Raw genomic sequence first — 15,078 nt, 5'->3', positions numbered from 1 at the left:
AATACAATTGCTGAGTTTTTAAGAATTTCGAGAATTTCAAAGGGTCCGTTAAACTTATTCGCTGCTTTATTTGCAATTTGAGATTCTTTAATATATACTTTATTACCTACTTGATAGTTTGGAGGGTTTTGGGAAAGATGTTGATCAAAACGTTCCTTAGCTTTTTCTTTTTTTCTATCAGTTTTAGATCGTGCAACTTTATAGAAGTATTGCATTCGATTGCTTAAGTCTCGTACATATTTAGATATTAAAGCTTTTTCGTTATAGATGGTTTCAGGAGGTCTGGAGGACGTATGCCCAAAAATAAGCTCATATGGTGTGAATCCGTGTGTTTTATTTTTTGTGTTGTTATAACAAATAACAGCATATGGTAATATGTTGAAAGGGTGATCGTTTGGATTTTCGGCTTGATTAGCCCGAATCATTTCTCCTAAAGTTGCATGAAATCTTTCGATTGAGCCATTGGATTGAGGGTGGCTTACACTAGAAAATGTTAGTTTTATCTCATAGAGTTCGCAAAGATCTTTCATAAGGATATTGTCAAATTCACGGCCATAATCTGCATGGATCCTTAAGGGAGTGCCATAATGTTGAAAGAATAATAGAAGGGTGTTGATTACTGTTTTGGCAGTTTTGTCACTTAAAGGGTATGCCTGCGTAAATTTAGTGAGTTCATCTCTTATGGTCAGTGCGTAATTTCTAGTTGGGTATTCATAAATATCGAGATTAATACGTTCAAATGGTGTTTTAGGAGTTTCGGTTATTACAAGAGGGTTGTTTAGGTTTTTCCTACAGGCTTTAACTTTTTGACAGGTTTCGCATGATTTTATAAGATTTTCAACGTCTTTTGAAAGACCTGGCCAATTGTATTTTTCTTTTATTCGACGTGTCGTTTCATTAATGCCACGGTGTAAGTTAGTTTTACCGCGATGGTAATGATCTAGAATTTGGGGAATTTCGTCAGCGTCGGGAGTTTTAATGAGATTTTGGCAAATTTTGATTTTAATGTCTTTGTCGGCGAAAACGTAAGATAAAATTTCTAAAATAGGTAATTCAAGGCGGTTTTCGACGTAATAAGTGATTGACATATCAAATTTATTTTGTCCCGTATAAATCACGTAAAACAAATGCTGAACTACCATTTCAGGGTCGAAAGGAAGGGGAATTATTAAATAATTTCGATTTTTGACAGATCTGCTAGAAAATATATTAATTTGGTTTGCTCCAAAGTTAGCGTCTTCTTCAAAGATATCATCTAATATTTTATGATGAAGCTCTTCTAGTTTGTTTTGCCAAAAAAAGGTGACTATTCTTTTATGAGTATTTTCTAAAAGTTGTTCATTTGAAATTTCGATTTTAGAGTAGTCAATTAAAGATGTTGTTTCGTATAAATGGGCAAAATTATTATATTCTTCAGTTATTTTTTTATCGTCTACTATTACTTCATCTGATTTTTCATCAGCACTTAGGGTTGAGTCAGAATCGTCTTCGTTTGAAGCGAAAATTGAAATCTTCTTTTGAAAATTTGAGCAATCTTGAAAATGATTAATTTTAATTCTAGAAAGGGCGTCCGCGTTTTTGTTTACTTTTCCAGGTTTATGAATAATTTTGTAGTTATATTCTTCTAACTTTAAACGCCAGCGTGCTAATCTGCTTCCGGGGTCTTTAATTGAAAAGAGCCACGTGAGAGGGCGATGGTCAGTGACTAGAGTAAATTTTCTTCCATATAAGTATGGACGAAATTGCTTTACTGCCCACACAATTGCAAGGAGTTCCCTTTCAATGGTGGAATATTTTGTTTCAGCACTGCATAGTGTTCTTGACGCAAAGGCAATGGGTAAATCTTTGCCAACGGGGCCTTGAGATAGGACAGCGCCTATTGCATATGCACTCGCATCAGTGGTTAGAAGGAATGGTTCATCGAAATTTGGATATATTAAAATTGGGTCTGAAATTAACGCATTTTTGAGCTCGTCGAAAGCATGTCTGCAATCTGCATCAAAGTCAAAAGGTACATCCTTTTGGAGTAATCTTGTTAATGGTTTAGAAATTTTGGCGAAATTTGGGATAAACCGTCGATAATAGCCAGTAAGACCAAGGAAGGACTTAATATCTTTCGGAGATTTTAATGTTGGAAAATTTTTTATGCATTTAATTTTTTCGGGATTTGGTTTTACTCCTTCTTGTGTTATCAAATGGCCAAGGTAAGCTACTTCTTTTCTAAGGAACTCACACTTGTCTGGTTGAATTTTAAGGTTGGATTTCCTTAGGCGTTTGAAAACATCGGTTAGTCGGTTAATGTGATCATGAATTGTGGATGAGTAAACGATTATATCGTCCATATAGACAAGACAGCGTTCATTTAAAATGCCAAGGAGGATATTGTCCATGACGCGTTGGAAGGTGGACGGGGCATTTTTAAGACCAAACGGCATTCTGATGAACTCATAATGACCGTTTTCAACAGAAAATGCTGTTTTCGGAATGTCTTTGGGGTCGATTTCTATCTGGTGAAAACCAGATGCGAGGTCAAGTGTAGTGAAATAATGACACTTTCTAAGTTGATCAAGTAAATCAGAGATGTTGGGTAGTGGGTATTTATCATCCACGGTAGTTTCATTAAGTTTTCTGTAGTCGATGACTACTGTCCACTTCTGTTTTCCAGAAGAATCCATTTTTTTGGGCACAACCCAAACTGGGGAGGACCATGGGGAAATAGAGGGCCTGATAATGCCTTGATCTAACATTTTGCTTACTTGAGATTTTACTTCCTCTTTATGGACGTGAGGGTATCTATAGGACTTAGTGAAAATGGGCCTGGCATTATTTGTTTCAATTTGATGTTTGATTTCATTAGTGAAAGAAAGTATATCGCCTTCGAGATAAAATATGTCTTCGTATTCAAGACAAAGATTAGTAATAAGTTCAGTTTCTTCTTCGTTTAGATGTTCTGTGCGAAGTTGGTTTTTGATATTCTTAATTCGATTGCTGGAAGAATTGGATTGAATTTCAGAAGTATTGTAATTTAGTAGGGTATGTGAAACAAAAGGTTCAATTTGAATATCGGAAAATTCTATACTTTTAGGGATAGCATTAGCATTGACTATTGACGTAAAAAATTCACCATTTGTATTTATGTGAACTAAAGCATTAGGGATGTGGACTTTTTCGATTTCTTGTCTAGATAAAATAGCGTCTGTATTTGAGAGATTGCATTTAAGTTTGAATATTTGTTCTGTTCTGGCTGGAATATTAATTTTATTTGGATAATTTCTTTTAGTTAGAGTTCTTCCTCTCTCTTCTTTAAATTCTGTAGATTTCTCAATTTTGTAAAGTGGCACGGTTTTAAAATAAGTTATTAATTGTTTGTTGTTTAAATCAATAGTGCATTTATAATGTTCCAAAAAATCAAGACCTAAGATTCCGTCAAAATCAATATCTAAATTGTATATATAGACTTTATGTGGGTCTCCGACTTTAAAGGGTACAAGGGTCGATTCTGTAATAAGAAGTTTTTCAGCGGTAATACCTTGGATAGAAACTTTTTCGGGAAAACGTTGTTTAAAATTTTTTACGGCATTTTCTTTAAATATTGAAATACCTGCACCTGTATCGATTAATAGTTTTAAGGTATTTGTCGCGTCTGTAATGTAGTATAAGTTTTTAGGATTGACTGTTAAAAGGGGGTTTACATAAAATTCTGTTCCGGGAAATTCAGTGACGGGTCGAAATCGTCTAGATTCAATGTTTGAATTTGGTCTTGGATTTCTGTCATTTCTGACTGGTTTTCTGATTCGTGGGTCATATTGGACGTAAGGTCTGGTGGGTGGTTTTGATTGGATAGGGATAGAAAATCCTGATAATTTTGGATATCGATCTGATCTGCTGATTGATCGTATTGGTTGAATTCTGAGGGAAAATCATATCTATCGTGTGATTGATAATAGTTATTAGGGTAGCTATTTTCATAGTTAGGATCGTGATTGACAAAATGGGCTCTAAACTTGTCGGGATTTAAATTTGGATTTCGTTGTATTACTGAAGGACGTGATTGAAAATTATTTGGTTGTGGGTTAGAAGATGAAAAGTGGGGTCTTTGTTCATTGGGTCTATTTTGTTGAATAGGATTAGGCTGATTGTTATTAAAGAGGGGTCTTTGGAAATTGTTGTTGTTGCCATTTTGAAAATAATTTGGTCGTTGTTGTGAGCGACATTCATTAGCATAATGACCAATGCGGCCACATGAATGACATTTGGGTGGTTGAAGATTGGGTCTTTTGTTTATTGGTTGATTAGAAATTGGTTTAGGAGGGTTCGGTTTAACAGCTTTTTGATTTTCAAAGTAAGACAGTTGAAGTTCACGTCTTATGCGAACCTGGGCTTCTAAAAGATCTCTTGGGTTACTTGCTCGAATGATATGACCAATTCTGGGTTCTAATCCTGTTAGTAAGGTACTGAGTGCCATTGATTCGATTAGGGTTATTTGTGCTTGTTTTTCGTCAGTTGACAAATTAGATTTCTGAATATTTGCATGCATTTTTGCATTTAAGGTCTGAACACGATTTAGGAATGTTAAAGGAGATTCGTTTGTTATTTGTTTAACTCGTTGCAAGTCCTGAATGAGTGAGGATAGGTCTCTAGTATCACCAAAATGAGAGTTAAGTAGATGCTTTATTTCTGAGTATGATAAAGGGTTTCTAGAGCTTATTAGCTGTGCTGCTCTTCCGCGTAATTTATTTTTGATATGAATTACTAATAGATGTTTCTGATTTCTGGTGGACATGTTATAAGCACAATCGCAAGCATTAAGAAATGTTTGAAGAAAAATTTGATCTCCTTCAAACTCAGGAATTATTGAGAAAATTTCTGATAGTTTATATGGTTCTATTTCTGCAGCATTATTCGCAACATTATTATCGTTGTCTGTCATGGTGATCAATAAATCGATAGTAAATAAAATAAAACTACAAGCAATTTGTAAATATTTTAACTTAAAAATAATTGAAAAAGTAATTATTTGTTATTACAGATAAATGTATTGTTATTTAAAATTTTTAAATACTTCTTTTATTGAAGTTTAGTTTCTCTTTTTCTGATTAACAGAATAATCAAATCATAAATATTAAATAGTCGTGCAGTTTGACTAACTTTGATTAAATATTCAAATCAATAAAATTATAAAACAATAAAATATAAACACGTGATGATTCAATATTGTACTTACAGTAAGGAAATCATCTAGTTGATCGTCTTGTTCTCTACGCCGATTTAACTACCAGGGGCTTCACCAGGTGTTCCTTCCGTAGTTCGCCGTGAGTGAGGACGTCAGGACGTGCAGAATTATGACTTCGGGATTCTTTTATGGTTCTTTTTCTGTTAAAGGATAGGGATCCACCGTTACTAGTTAGAATGCTCGTGTTCTAGCAACGTTGTCAGATCCTACTATCGACTGCGCCAATTGTTATATCACTGATTTAAAAATTACTTTTTTAAAAAAAAATATTTTTATTATAAAATTATAAGTTTCAAAAATTACAGTATCATGACTTAACTTAAAGAGTCTAATCTAAAAAAATCTTATACAATAGTTTTTGTTATCCTATTTATACGTAAAATATGCCGATTCAGTGGGAACAGGCATCTTGGTTGACCGTGTGTGTGGGTGTCTGCTGATCCGGCGTCTGGGAAGTGACTTATCTGGTTTAGATAAGTGTTATTTGATCCGGTGAGAACCAAGGACTGGGTGACTTTGTGAAGGTGACATTTGTTGTGGGAAAATCGGATATAACATGTATAATATGTACTGGACGTGATATTTGGCGTTTTAAATTCCATATTTTAGTAAATAACGATACACGATGGTGTAAACTTATTTTATTTTATGTTTTTTATTATGTTAGTGTGAGTCAGTGTGTGGTTTTTGTATTTCGATAGGTATGTCTTTTCTGTTAATTAGCGTTCTGTTCCGTATCATTTAATTTTAATAATTTCATTTAGGTCTGATGATACCCTAATACGGCGAAACCCGTAACCTTTAATAGACGCTGATTTATGAGACTTGAACTTTGAGTTTACTTTTTTCCCTCCTTTGGTCAAAACCTTTCGATAGTGTTGACAATACTAAATTCTTATTTGAGGATATGAGTTTCAGAGGTGTGGGACTAAACTTGCTTAAGACGTACCTTTCAAAAAGGTTGCTTGTTATTGATAGAAACTCTAGTGAAGATATACTACTACTCTAGACCGGTAGTATTTACTATATACATAAACGTCATCTTAAGACTACATCTAAATAGCAATATTTCATCTTTTGCAGATGACACTGTAGTTCTTGTAACTGGTCGGAAGTTAAAGATTTTGCTAAGCAGGATTTAAAAAAAAATTAATTCTGGTATGATGAGATGTCATAACTTTTGAAAAAACAAAGTTTTTACCTGTTAGCTGCAATAATGTAAACGTTCCCTCATATAATATCTTAAATATTACCACAACAAATGAAATTTTTTTTATTGAACCTGAAAGTTACTTAAAGTACATACCTAGGTATTGAAATGAACTTTTATATGAAATAGAATGAACATACAGTGCCGGCCAAAAGTGGAGAAACTTTTAATATTTTAATTTTTTTCTTATTAAAACTAATTCGAAGTAATTGTAAATAATGTTTATGGTTATATCTAGTAGTGACGAAAATAATTAGAAAAAAAAAATTGGAAACAAATAATTTATTACAAAATATGCAAATAAAATTTATTTTCTCTAAGGACAAAAATGGAGAAACTTTTTATTTTTATGACATAATTATGTTATAATACAAAATATGGATAAAAGCACACTAATACTTTGTGGCATAACCGTTATTCTTCACAACTTCACTACACCGTCTTGGCATAGATTCAAGAAGATTGTGTATAATATCTCCGGAAATTTCACTCCATGCTTCTTTAAAAACTTGGAATAATTCGTCTTTTTTTCGGAACTTATTCGGATTTTTTTGTCGAACTTTTTTGTCTAGTTGCTCCCACAAGTTCTCTAGACTTAGTAGACTTAGGGATTTAAATCTAGACTTTGAGCTGGCCACTTCAGAACTTGAATTTGTTGAGAGGTTAGGAAATTTTTAACAATTTTAGAAGTGTGCTTGGAGTCGTTATCATGCTGGAATTTCCAAATTAACGGCAAATTATCCTCGGCGTAGGGAAGCATATTATTCCTTAAGATGTTTAGATAATTTTGGCTATTCATGATCCCATCTATTCTCACCAGTGGACCAACGCCATGCCCGGAAAAACATCCTCACACCAACACATTATCGCCTCCATGTCTGATTGTGGGAATAATGTACTTTGGGTTAAATTTTTCATTCTCGGGACGTCTAACCCATCTCATACCATCTGACCCAAATAAATTGAGCTTACTTTCATCTGACAAAAAAACGTTTTTCCATTGATTATAGGTCCAATGTAAGTGTTCTTTTGCGAATCTTAAACGAATTTTTCGTTGAAATGAAAGGTTTTTTTTACCGGTCTCCTGGCTTTGAAGTTGGCGTCACTTAAACGTCTTCGAATAGATCGAACTGAAAGGGAAATGCTGGGATATGCCTTTTTTATATCTTCGGCGGAGAAAAATGGATTTCTTATCAGAGAATATCGTCTAATTAGCTTGTCAGTTGCAGATGTTGTTTTTTTGGGTCTACCTGGCTTAGAGATGCTGGCAGTAGTGCCTCTAGTTTGCCACAATTTGATTTGATTACAAATGACACTTTTATGAAGATCAAGTTCTCTAGCGATTGTTACTTGTTTCACTCCCGCATTGTGCTTCTCAATTATAAGTTTTTTTATTTGTTCAGATAAATTTATACCTCGAGGCATTTTAATACTAAATAGGCTTCTTCACAATCGAAAACGAACTGCTTCAAACAAGACCTATTTAATTTAAAATATTTAATACAAAAAGTTATGTTCTCAAGTAAAAAAAACATTGTTTACTATTTACATTCCTGTGATAAATATTCAAACTGTTTTGGTATGAATTTATGGCTTAGCCTAAGATAAACATTTTTAATACATGGTGTCACAAAAATTTTGAATAGATTATTAAATTAGAAAATAAATTAAAAGTTTCTCTACTTTTGGCCGGCACTGTATATCCATTTTAATAAAGACACTTTTACTGTACAAGTTTTAGTGTTTTAACATGAGCTACTTACTTGGTTGGGTATAACGTCACTCCTACAATAAAAAATAATTTTTGTGAAATAGTATTTTTTAAATTGATTTTTACTATAAAAGTAAGATAATATCCAACAAACTAAGTATGTAACTCATTAGATCACTAATGCTACAAAAAAAACAGTAACTAAATAAACATGATAAACAAAAATAAACCACTATGCTTACAAAAAAGCTATAAAGACTTGAAATTGCATTCTCTAAGAAACGCTATCGCTAATTATATTGATCTATAATGATAAGTGAGCTTCGTTGGGAGACTGTAAAAATAAAGCAAAATGTTTTTTTTTATATTTTTTTTATTTAGAAATAAATTTTTAAAATTTTAAAATAAAAAATTCCTATTTACCTACTTTAGGAAACTTAATAAGTATTTAACAGATTTTGCATATGTACTAGAATATAACATAAAATTTTCAATAATTGTAATTTTTATTTTATATAATAAGGTTAGGAGAAAAGTTTTCGGTTTATATAGATTTATTTTTTTTGGATTCAAGGGAATAATATTTGTCAGGTACATTTCATTAGAAAATATTCTTCTGATACTTTCTGAGCATCTTTATATGTTAATGTTTAAGGGAGTACACCTAGGCACATTTCGTATAATATAAAATCTGTAAGGCATACTTTATTTATGTTTTACCGTAGACGTAAAAACTGATTGGCTTACTTTGTAAAATTTTGTGGAAATAGATGGAAAAATTATTATCAATTTAATTACCATCATGCAATTGCCTAAAGTTTATTTGTTGTAGGGAAATATTAAATTTTCAAAGCATTTTAACATATTTTTACATAAGTTATTGCTTTATTATGTATATTATTATTTACATAGATTTCAGATTTTCAGAAAGTGATTAGTTGGTTTTTTCAGATTTTGGTTCCTAATACCTCAACATACAAGGTAAAAAAATGATAGAACTATTCTCTCAACAAACAAGAACTCCTGTAAAAATCTAATGTACTATCATATATTATGGCTAATTAAGTTAATACACTGTGTACCTACGTGTGTTATAAAAAGTAGAATGACGCAAAAGGATAGATTTGTCGGGATACTCCGTATGCCTGGAAACAGAAACCTAAGGGTGCTACTTGCCGACACGTGTTTCTGCTAATTGGCTCTTTCATCGCAAGAAAATAAATCTAAAGGAAAAGAAAAAAAGTACACAAGAAATCAACCGATGTGTGTGTTCAGCTCAAACACCTGTGCTTTTGCAGGGAAAAAAAATGGTATCAGCACCGAAATTTTAGCTACCTGAAGCTTAACCTGAGATGATTTAATCTTAAAAAAAGAAAATCTTATGTATTCAATATAATAATATAAGTTTAAGTATTTCCATTTAATAATATATTTTATTCAATAATTTAATAATAATACTACATTGGTTTAATAATAATTATAATATTAATACAGTGATTAAGATGTTCATAATTATGTATGAAAAAGTAATAATTTGGGATTTTTTTTTGATTAGTTAAACTAATTATACAATTTCTTTTAAAAACAAGAATAGTAAATAAAATTCTAACGATCCAAAAGCAAAAAAATTAAAGGAGTTTTAAACGGAATTACTTTGAGATAAAAATATATGTTGTGTAAACCTTTTCATTTGTTCCATTTATTCTTATTGAGGAAAATAAAATAAGAGATATAATAGTTGATATAAAAATATTTATATAAATAATATTTTAAAGCTAAAATCAATTTATTTTAACCTAAAAAATAAAATCAAGAGATTATAAACTTTCGATATAGAATCAGTATTAAAACTTAAGTAAACCTTAATATGAAAAATGGTGCTAATCTATAAATAATAAATCAGGCCATCAATCTATCTAAACAGCATGAATTGGCTTTTCTTGTGACACGCGTTTTTTAAAAACTAAAGTATATTACTTAACAATTTGACGGATTTAGATCTCATCTCTTCCTTGAGCCCACAAACAAGGGCTGTGAAAAATGAGGAAAATCTATTTTTAGCCCATTTTTGTCGCTCCTGTACCTTGGATTTCGGTCAACGTTTGTCCTTGTGCTAAATAAGTAGTTGATAAATGGCATAATGATATTTCTTTTTATACAAAATGGGAATATATTAGTAAGGCGTGTTTCTACTCGTGTTTGGCCAGAAAATACATATTAATTTACTAAAAATGTAACAAAATCATGAACATTCTAAGAAATTTAAGAACTATTAGTACCTATTAGTCATATTTTGTTTAAGTTAACCAGTCTTATACATTTAAAATCGGGGTAGATTGTACTTGACTCAAAGACTCAACAATCGATCTTTTAATAAAATATACACAACCTCTCAAAAGTATTTGCCCACCATGTATTCTTTTTAATATTTTAAATTAGATACAAAAATATTATCTTTATACCTATATTTAGATTGTATCTCTTTTGTAAATTGCATATATGCTTAAACAGCATATCTATCAACTATGGTTCGTTGAAAAACACTAAGTATTTAAAAATAGTCAAAGTTGGAAATAACAAACAATGTAGTGAAAATATGCACTTCTTCTAAAAAACTAAGAAGAGAAGGGACTATTAGCAACAAACCTCGATCGGGAAGGCCTAAGGCAACAAGTTCAGATGAGGATTTAAATATTATAATTACAAGCAAATGCAATAGACGCCTTACCGCCCCTGAAATCAACGCAAAAATCAACAAGGAGCGTAAAAAAGCGGTCAGTGTTTCGACAGTAAAACGGCGACTTTATAATGCTGGTCTTAAAGGACGTTTAGCTGTATCAAAACCACTACTGAAGGATGTTAATAAGAAGAAAAGAGTGAGCAGAATCACACAAAGAACGGACCATTGATGACTGGAAGAAAGTTCTCTGGAGTGACGAGTCGAAATTCGAGGTTTTTGGAACGAAGAGGCGAGTTTTTGTTCGCCGTTATGCCAATGAAAGGGTCGCTGAGAACTGTACGGTGCCCTCAGTTAAACATGGTGGTGATTCGGTGATGGTGTGGGATTGTTTCGGAGGATCTGCAGTGGGCGATCTAATTAGAATAGAGGGAATTCTTCAAAAAAAGGGGTTACAAAACAATTATAAATGACAATGTACTTGAATAATTGGAGAAAACTTGATCTTTCAACATGACAATAACCCCAAGCACACGTCGAAATTGTGCAAGCAATATTTAGGTCAATTACAAGGGCAACATCTTTTGAAAGTTATGGTATGGCCCCCACAATCACCGAACCTCAATCCTATCGAATTACTGTGGGATGAACTGGATAGACAACTGCGAAAATTATGCCCCATATTAAAAGAAGACTTGTGGACGATCATCCAAAAAGAGTGGCACAAGATACCTCAGGAAACTTTGGACAAATTAATTAGAAGACTACCGAAACTCTGTGAAGCTATTATTAAAAATCGAGGCGGACTCGCGAGGACTCTCACGAGGAGATGAATTCAAAATTTGATTTTCTTAAATATAATTAATTGAAAAAATATTGTTTATATTCATTTTGTTATAAATAAACCGTTTCATAAGAATAACTGATGGGTTTATTATTTTTAGTTATAACTTTAAAACAGCCATATGTGGGCAAATAATTTTGAGCGGTAGTGTAGATCATAACCATCATGCATTCTTACGAAATTTAAATAAGTGTCTCTCGGCATAACGGGTTCCATGTAGACGGCGCCAACTAGAGCACCTGAGACTCTGCTAAGTCTTTCGCCTCTGGACCTCGTTGTGCAATTCGAGGCAATGAGGACTGCGTACAGGCTATACGTCCTCGGCGAACTACGTGCTAGCGAGACCGGTCACGCAAAAATTTGGTCACGGGCCATACAGGAATGTCCTCTCCTTCTGACAAGCAGTGACTGCATGGCTCCAGTGACTGTGGACTGCGAGGGATTCGTGACGCACATTGTAGGCAGAGAGGAGTGGCAACATTCCAACAGACCTGCATTGCTAAATAGGGGGACCATCTGGTACACAGATGGCTCCACAATGAATATCAGAGCTGGGCTTTGTGGTGGGATCCCACATACCAGTAGGGCATACTCGCTGGGGGAGCACGCCACTGTCTTCCAGGCCTTCACTGAATTAAAATGCGGACAGAAAATTCTAAGCTGCGGACACCGCAATCAATTTGCTCGGACAGCAGAGCTGCCATTAAGGCTATCACGGCCGCAAAGGTAAGCTACAGGCTTATACTAGAGTGCATAAAAGTCCTGAAAAAACTGGTACAGGTTGGATGCAGGGTCCAGCTCGTCTGGATACCTGGCCACGCAGGCCATGCAAATAATAAGAAAGCGGACTCGCCAGCCAATCCCAGACTTGCCAGACTGGGATCCGCGAAAGTGCCGATGGGGCCGGAACCCATAGTTGGTATCGCCAAATGCGTTGCGGTCGCGTCAATGAAGGGTCTGTTGGACAAGTGGACCCACCGAAGATGGACTGAGTGGACCCTCTGTCTTTCTCACCAAAAATCTACTACGCCTAAAAAGACGCGAAATTCAGCTAGTGACAGGTCTTTTAACCGGTCACTGGCACTTAAGAAGCCATCTCCATATTATCGGTATTGCGGACAATCCGGAATGCCGCTGGTGCTGTGAGGAAGATGAAACCGTTGACCATGTAGTCGGGGAGTGCCCAACACTCACGCGCGCCAAGTTCAAATACTTGGGTAACACTTTCAGTGTACCGAGCGACTTTAAGTCCTTCAGACCAGAGAGCCTTATCGGTTTCTCTAAGGCCGTTGGGCTCTGGTAACCCCCCGGTGGGGCATGACGGGTCTATTAGGAGACCTATATGCACAACTGCCTTGGCAGGCCACTATTTCGACAATTCAATTCAAATAAGTGTCTAAACACTTTTTTCGATAATAAACATTTGGTGGTAATCTGCTATTCATTACTACAAACTCAGCTTACTTATGGAACAGTCAGTTAGAGATTTTCATATCAAACCTCTAAGCTTCATAAAAAATTGCGGCTTAAAATAATATTAAAAAAAAAATGATTCGAATTGATTTACTATTTAAGGAAACCAAATCATTCAACATAAGACAATTATATATACAAAATTTACTAATGAGCACTTCTAAGAATAAAATAACTTTGAAACGATTAACTCATCCCCATGCTACAAGAAACCGAGAAAAAAAACTTCAAGTTTCTAAAAAGCAAAAAAATATTGCCCAAAGATATTCAACATTTATTGCTCCTAATGCGTTCAATTAATAAAATATACTAAAATTAATTTAAAAAATTGACAAATCAAAGTTGAAATACACTAAACTTGACCCCTATAAACCTAATTGTGAGTTTTTCCCAAATTATAAATTGTAATTATGTTTGTAACTAAGATTTTTTTTATTTATAAGATAATACTTGACCATAAAGATATCATGCTCAATGTCCAAATGTAATTTTATTAGTTAGTTTAATTAGTTGAATTTGGTGTAATACAGTACATTTTATCTATATTATACTATACAGTGTGGTGACTTTAACTGGAATAAATTCAGTTAAAACTAATCAAATTTTATCTCGCAAAATTCCTGAGACCCGTCGATTTTTGTTTATTTTTTTTTTCACATTTCAAGATAGTTTTTGTATTTTTTCACCTACAGGGGGGTCCAAAATAACCCCTACTTTTTTTTTCAAATAAAAATCACTTTTTTTTTGTAATTATCTAAAGGAGAAATACGAAAAAAAAATAAAAACCATTAAATTATTAAAAGTCTCGAAATATTTTGTGTTGGTTAATTTTTGGCGTGTTTGTTTATTTTATTGGTATCGAGATATTTCCTGACATTGTTGTAGTGTCACTGGTAAAGTGAATTTCAACCAGTTGTTAAATAACTTAACTTATATTGAAAAAATGCCTTATTTATCCGAATCCCACAAGATTGAAATCTTAGTGATGATTGGTTATGGGGACAGAAGTCCTACTCAGCTAGAGGTTGTCCACTTATTCAGGCAGAAATATCCAGATTTGTCACCTATTAACCAAGGTACGGTTAGTAAAATCGAAAGATTTCGAGAAGTTGGGCACGTGAGGGATGTTTCAAGACAAAGGTCTTCTAAAATCGATGAAAACACCCAATTAAATGTATTGTTAGCGATGGAAGAAAATCCGGTAACTGCAGGCAGAAGAGTAGCTCGCGAAAACTCTATTCATCATAAATCTGTGCTAAAAATTTTAAAAAGTGCAAACAAACGACCTTATAAAGTGCAACCCCTTCAAGAGTTATTGGAAGACGATCCAGATCGCAGAGTTCAGTTCTGTGAATTAATGATGAATTTCATTGACGATAATCGCATATCTTCGGAGTGGATCCTTTTTTCTGATGAGGCTACATTCACCCTAAATGGCCATGTTAATAAGCAGAACTGTCGCTACTGGTCTGACGAGAACCCACACTGGGTAAGGGAAACTAATACACAATATCCCCAGAAAACTAATGTTTGGGCTGGCATAATTGGCAGGCAAGTTATAGGGCCCATATTCTTCAATGATACTTTAACTGGGGAAAGATATCTAGAATTTCTTGAACATAAACTAGTTCCAGTCTTACGTGCCTTAAATCCGAGTCAGTTCGATCCAGATTTGTATGATGAAAGAATCTGGATGCAACAAGATGGTGCTCCCCCACATTATGCCCGTAATGTATGCCAGTATTTAGATGACAATTTTCCAAACAGATGGATTGGTAGAAGGGGTGCAATCGAGTGGCCGGCACAGTCTCCCGATCTCACCCCACTTGATTTTTTTCTGTGGGGATATTTGAAAAGTCAAATTTATATGAGCAAACCAGGAAACCAAGAATTCAAAGAACGTATTAGGCAAGAAATCCGACAAATATCT

The 15,078-nt window shown here is 33.8% G+C and overlaps 1 protein-coding gene across 1 annotated transcript in view; it reads right to left on the bottom strand.

Annotated features, from left to right (window-relative positions):
• The window catches only part of LOC126735775 (adenosine receptor A2b-like), a 421,693-nt gene that overhangs the window by 252,019 nt on the left and 154,596 nt on the right, over window positions 1–15,078 (bottom strand). The gene's annotated exons all lie outside the window — the stretch shown is intronic.

This window comes from Anthonomus grandis, chromosome 4 (genome assembly GCF_022605725.1).
Source record: "Anthonomus grandis grandis chromosome 4, icAntGran1.3, whole genome shotgun sequence".
Lineage (NCBI taxonomy): Eukaryota > Metazoa > Arthropoda > Insecta > Coleoptera > Curculionidae > Anthonomus > Anthonomus grandis.
Note: the sequence above shows the minus strand (reverse complement) of the source record. Positions and strands in the feature narration are given on the sequence as shown.